Source organism: Peromyscus maniculatus, chromosome 4 (genome assembly GCF_049852395.1).
Source record: "Peromyscus maniculatus bairdii isolate BWxNUB_F1_BW_parent chromosome 4, HU_Pman_BW_mat_3.1, whole genome shotgun sequence".
Taxonomy (NCBI): Eukaryota; Metazoa; Chordata; class Mammalia; order Rodentia; family Cricetidae; genus Peromyscus; species Peromyscus maniculatus.
In genome coordinates this window covers 132,996,392-133,002,691 of record NC_134855.1, presented here as the reverse complement: position 1 = coordinate 133,002,691, position 6,300 = coordinate 132,996,392, and the positions used below count along the sequence as shown (strand labels likewise).

The 6,300-nt window shown below is 45.7% G+C and overlaps 1 pseudogene; it reads right to left on the bottom strand.

Annotated features, from left to right (window-relative positions):
* Positions 1–401: 401 nt before the first annotated feature.
* LOC143272781 (histone H3.3A-like) lies at positions 402–1,310 on the bottom strand (annotated as a pseudogene).
* Between the last annotated feature and the right edge of the window lie 4,990 nt (positions 1,311–6,300).

The following is a 6,300-nucleotide window of genomic DNA, read 5'->3' as shown; positions in this document are numbered from 1 at the left end:
AGGACAAGTACCCAAACAGGGCAGGAACCTGGAGGCAGGAGCTGATGCAGTGGTCATGTGCTTACTGGCTTACTCCTCATGGCTTGCTCATCCTGATTTCTTATGGAGTTCAGGACCACCAGCACAGGGATAGCACTACCCACCATGGGCTGTCAATCAGTAATTAAGAAAATGCCTTACAGCTGGATCCTATTGAAGACTTCTCACTTGGGTGTTTCTCCTTTCAGATGACTCTAGCTTGTATTAAGTTGACATAAAACTAGCCAGGACAATTACAATTAGTGGTTTGTGTATGTTGAGACAATCTGGTGTCCCTAGAATGAATCTAATTTGATCTTGGGTATGATCTTCTTAAATGTGTCCTTGGATTTAGTTAATAGGAATTTTTTAAAATAGTTTAATGTATTTTAATAGCAAACTTACAGGAACAGCACAGAAGACAGACAACATTAAAAACATGTACTTGCATGTAGGATAACTCAGTCAGAAAATATAGTGAATGGATGGAATCTACTGTATGATAAAAATGCTACAAACACCATTTAGTTGCCGTCCATAAGAAATTTACTTATTTAAAAAAAAATCCAAATGCTGGTATTGTCCAGAAAATTTTAACAGGTTTATTTATCATTGTTATAAAGTTGAACTGTTGAAATGTATTCACTGAAACATTTTGCTTGCATTAATGCTTTACATCTTGCATTTATATTAAAAGTTCACACACAAATGAAAATGGAAAAACTGCCAATACCTGATTTTTGTCCCCTATTTTTCCACTCGCAATCATATACTTAGGTACCTTTTGACCCCATGAAAAAATATCTAACATTCAGAACTACTGATAACAGGAAGAAGAGGAAAAAAAATTTGAGAATGAAATGTTTCCCCTCATAGTGGACTCTTAAGCACGTTCTCCTCGTATGCGGCGTGGTAGCTGGATATCTTTTGGCATAATTTTACACGTTTGGCATGGATAGCACACAGATTGGTATCTTCAAAAAGGCCAACCAGATAGGCCTCACTTGCCTCTTGCAAAGCACCAATAGCTGCACTCTGGAAGCGCAGATATGTTTTGAAGTCCTGAGCAATTTCTTGCACCAGACGCTGGAAGGGGAGCTTGCGAATCAGAAGTTCAGTGGACTTCTGATAAAGTCTGATTTCACGGAGTGCCACAGAACCAGGCCTGTAAGGATGAGGTTTCTTCACTCTCCAGTAGAGGGCGCACTCTTGCGAGCGGCTTTAGTAGCCAATTGTTTCCTGGATGCTTTACCACCGGTGGATTTGCTGGCAGTCTGCTTTGTAGGAGCCATGGTATGGGCACCTTCTTACTTACCCCCCTTCTCCTTCGGGTGGAGCTCTGCAAGCTAGAGGTGGCGCTGGCGTTAGGGAGCAGCGACGGCGCGGCGACGGCTGCGAACACTTAGTTATTAAGAATTTTATTGAGAAGTTTTTGAATTTTGTTCATCGGGGATGTTGTGTTATTGTTATCTGTTTTTTGTTGTCTTTATCAGGTTTTGGTATTAGGGCAATATTGGCTTTATAGAATGATTTTAGTAGCATAGCTTCCCTTTCTATTTTATGAGACAGTTCAGAAAGCAATGGTCTTAACTCTTTATTTGGTAGGATTTGGCAGTGACTCTGTCTGGTCCAGGTCTCTTTGTTGGGAAGCTTTATTATTTCAATCTCACTATCTGTTACAGACACGCATCTGTTTTCTCTTTCTTTTGCTGTGATAAAACGCTCTGACCAAAAAAAGTTAAGAAGAAAAGGCACAGAGTTTCCCATGGGGAAAGATCAGAACCCCCCTTCTGGAACTATGCAGATCCATGAGATGGCTACTGGGAAATAAGCAAGGCTCCTGGGAGGGTGAGAATGCAGGGCCCATGCAGCCGTCTCCTGTACCATCTTGAGTTCTGCTTTAAATCATCCCCGGTAGAATGCTTTTGAAGGGAGAACAGTGGGAACAGGAAGTGAAAATTAAGGGCCAGCGTGGAAAAAGTGCAAGAAGACTAGCATCAAGGTGTCCTTGTCCTTAAGGAAGGCAACAGGAAGAGGAAAGTGGGTAATGGAAGCTGTGAGGTCACCTGGTCTGAGCCAGGTATGTCAGTTAATTCTCTGTTGCCATGCGAAAACACCATGACCAAGGGATCCTCTAGAAAGAAGTTTATTTGGGCAGATAGTTCTAGAAGGGTAAGAGTTCATCACCATCATGGTAAGGAAACATGGCAAAAGCAATAGTTGACTGGAGCAGTTGAGAGCTCACATCTTGAGCCACCAGCAGGAAATAGAACCAACAGGGATTGCCCTAAGGCTTTGGAATATCAAAGCCGACCCTAGTGACATACTTCCTGTAGCAAGGCCACACTTCCTAAGTCTCCCGCAACAGCATCAACTGAGGACTAAGTATTTGAAATCCAGAGACTGTGGGAGAGATTTATTATTCAAACCACCATACAAAGAAAGTCTAGGGGCCCCATGGCTGTGGGTTCAGATCCTGGCACTGACCCTTGCTTACTATGTGGCCTGAATGAACCACTTTGCCTCTATGAACATCAGTTACTTCCTGCAGTTATCAGGATGTGGTAAACTGTGAAGGAGACCTCATGAGTTGCAACCTCCTTGACAAGCATGGAGTCAGGGCCCAGGTGGGTGTCACCAGGACATTGCCCTCCCTAGGGAGACCAAGCTTTTTAGAATCTGATTGGTGATGGCCAGGGGCTGAGTAGCAATGGCAGGGCTAAGGGAGACCTGGAGAGGACAAGGGATCAAACTGCCCCTGGGGAAGAGACAGGCAGGAAAGGGCACAGCCACATGAGCCTGTCTGTCTATGCTCCTTCATCTCTTCAAACAGGGTGGTCCTCATTCTGCACCAGTCCTTAGGACCATTGAAGAGACATGGTAAAAGTATGAGTGAGGTTGTGTTCCAGCATCACCCCATCCCCCTGTGATCTGGTACACAGTAGGTGCTCAATACACATTTTGAACATGTGTAGATGGATGGTTTGGGGTTCTGCCACATTCACCCAGGGGCTCTGTGTGGCCATTCTCTCCAGGCTTCCACAACTCTATGCATAAAGGAGAGCTGTAAGGTACGTCCTGATGGCCCTTCCAGCTCTGGATCTGTCCCTGTCACTCAGGTACCATCTCACCCCACACATAGCCCACACCCTGCCAACAATCCTAATGCAAGAACTGTGACAAGACATTCATGAGGATGTAGTGGGCTTTTATTTCTGTCGTAGTGATAACAGGTGTGGAGACCACTGAGGGAAGAAGAGAGTCCAAGCTCAGGCACATTTTGTGTGGTTCATAGAAGAAATTATGAGAGGAAGAGGCCACGGGGAGTCAGAGGGAGCCATTGGGAACCAACCTGGAATGAGAACACAGGGCTTCAGAACACTGGCTGTCACAGCCGCAGTGGGAGCTGGCTTTCACACACAATGATTGGACACGAACTGGCCTGGCCCTGCTGTCTTAACTCATTGCCCAATGCCCAATATGGCTGAGGCCATGGAGAAAAGAGAGGCAGCTGTGGATTTGTGGTCTAGATATGGCACTTGACTCAAACCCCTCCTCATTCCTCTTTCTGGAGCAGTGCGAGATGGGAAAAGATTGAGTAGAGGCCATATCTGGTCAGGGTGAGAATTCAGCACACTCTCAAGTGTCTGTGCACAAAGTTAGAGCTCAGTCACTAACCCTGTGTAAAATGTTTGAGAATCAAAGAGCCCAGCTCAGTCTGGGGTCATGATCCAGGGAGTACTCAAGATCATAGTTCACCCTGGAGTCAGGATCAGGTCTCACTTTCTCTTGTCTTGTAATAGAAGCCTAAGCTTGGCCTTAATTTTCTTATGGGCTGCTGTGACAGGCAGCAGAGTCTACCTGTGGGGTTATATGAGAACTGCCACCATAGGCTCATATATTGCAATATTTGGTTCTCGGTTAGAAAACTGTTGGGGAAGCATTAGGAGGAGTGGCTTTGTGAGTGGATGTGTGTCACTAGGGATGGGGTCTGAGGTTTCAAAAGTCACACACTTCTAAATCTCACTGTTGCGAACTTGTATCTCCAGATATAAGATCTCAGCTACTGATCCAGTGCCAGACCTGCCTGCCTGCTGCCATGCTTCTCACCATGATGGTCTATCCCTCTGGAACTGTGTGAACCATATTAAGTGTTTTATTTTATAATTTCCCTCGGTCTTGTTGTTCTGTCACAGCAATAGAAAAGTAATGAGGACACTGTACCAGCAGGGCGTCACGACATTCCTCTTTCTGTTCACTCTTCAGAAGATGGAGACTGGTTTTCTTACAATTGATCAGCTGAAAGGAACAGGTCAAGATCTGCCTCAGTTTTTGCCATGGAAAACTGACCAGAAGCCTACCCAACTCTTTACCATCATCACCTCCCTGAGCCTGTCACTGTGACAATTATGTGACCTCAAGTGTGTCACTGTTCACCTGAAGGTGAGCAAGGACAGTGGTCCTGTACAGAGACTCTCTTAAGGATCCAATGAAGTTGCGTGTGCAAGATACAGCAGCATCGTGTAAAGGGACATTTCCAGAGAAGGGTCCCCTCCAGGGTCTGTTGCTCCAGCTACCTTGTCAATCATGAGGAGCAAAGGGCTCAAAAGAGTCAAAAGAGGCCTCCAGGGAGGGGAGGAGAAACTAAAAGGCCGCCTTGGTCAGGATGCAAGGTCCCTGCCTGGGTCCCTCCCACAGCTGTTGCCTTGGCCCTTGGAAAGTTCTTCAGTCCCCAGGGTGTGACTTACTGAGGATGACCTGAATCATCATTTGGAGAGGAGCACCACTCCTTGGAAGTATACGAAGGGCAGAGAGAAACTGGAAGGTGGAGGGGGAGGGGAATGGAAAACAGATGAGACTTTGCTGACAACACACTTTCTATCCTCCCCAGACAGAGGGGCTCATTTCCAGGACCTAAGAACAGTTAACCTTAGCAGCCTGGAACTATGGAATTGTGGGAGCCAGAATCATAGCTGTCCCAGGTTGCTGAGTACCCTCCACCTCAGGATGTCAGAAGTTCAGGACCTGGAAATCAAGAATCTAGAACCTTAACACCCAGACTCCTTAAACCTTGAATTCCTGAACCCTGTAAATTCAAGCCCCCAGAAGGCTTAAGCCTTTGGGGAGCCACAATTCCCAGTTTCCTGTAGCTTCTCATTCACAGGTGCTTCAACAGTCATTTTAATGAAAGTGTGTTGATTACATGAAACATTAGCTTAAAGGGCACAGGTTGTGATGGATGTGTTAACAGCTCAAGGCATCATCTGTGATTTCTGCCTCCTCTCTCTGTAGCCCAGCTATGGAGGAGGAGTAGGTGTCCACAGACTTCCCAAATAGAAATCTGCATCTCACAGGAGACAGTGTCCTGAGCACACAGCCACACCTACAGATACCTCTCATGCCCTTATCAGTCTCTAGGTACCAAGAGCTGCTACAGGACTCACTTGTATTTCCCTTGCAAGGGAGTCTCTCTCTGTCGAGAATGTAGATACTATGACCATCATGGCATTTTGTCTGCAAAAGGAGGAAATTAGAAAGGTTGGTTAATATTTCAACATGGTAAAGAGTCCTCTGGAGGTCAGGGGACCCATAACTCTGCTCCACAGTCTCATTATTGTTGCCCAGTGGTCCATATCTGTATGGAACATCAATGAGCATCTGAACATTTCATTCCTAAGTATCGGTTTCTTCAGTGCCTGGGTGCTCATCACAACCCCTACACAGCATCATTTACTCAGCCCTCACTTACACAGCACCAGGATGAGCCTTGGGGAGCTGGAAAAAACCCTTTAGCCTTTAACTTTTTTCATACACAAGTCTCACTGCTGTTGTCCCCTCCCCTTCAACTCTCATCTAGGTGTTATCCCCTGAGGTTCCCATCCTGAGTGTTCACTGAAGGGAGGGTTTGCTGTCCTTGTGTTCTGCTAAGTATGATGGTCTGTGTAGAGCTCCTCATTGCCCTTGAATTCACTGATAAACCAAGTACTCCCCTGCCTACCTTGTCCTCAGGTTATGTTTAAAAAGACAGAGAACCTGTGTGTATTCACTAAGTCATTCTGTGAGCTGAGTACAATGTCTTCCTGATCACATAGCAGATATTTGACTAGCAGAATTAGTAAAAGGGCCAGGACATATCTCTGTCCACACATTATTTTCCCTGTAGACAAGAGGACCCAAGTTCCATCCCTAGGATCTTATTAATTAGGAAAGAAAGAAAGGCCAGGTGACAACAAACACATGTAATCCAGAGCAGTGAAGACAGAGATGGGGAGACTCCTCAGC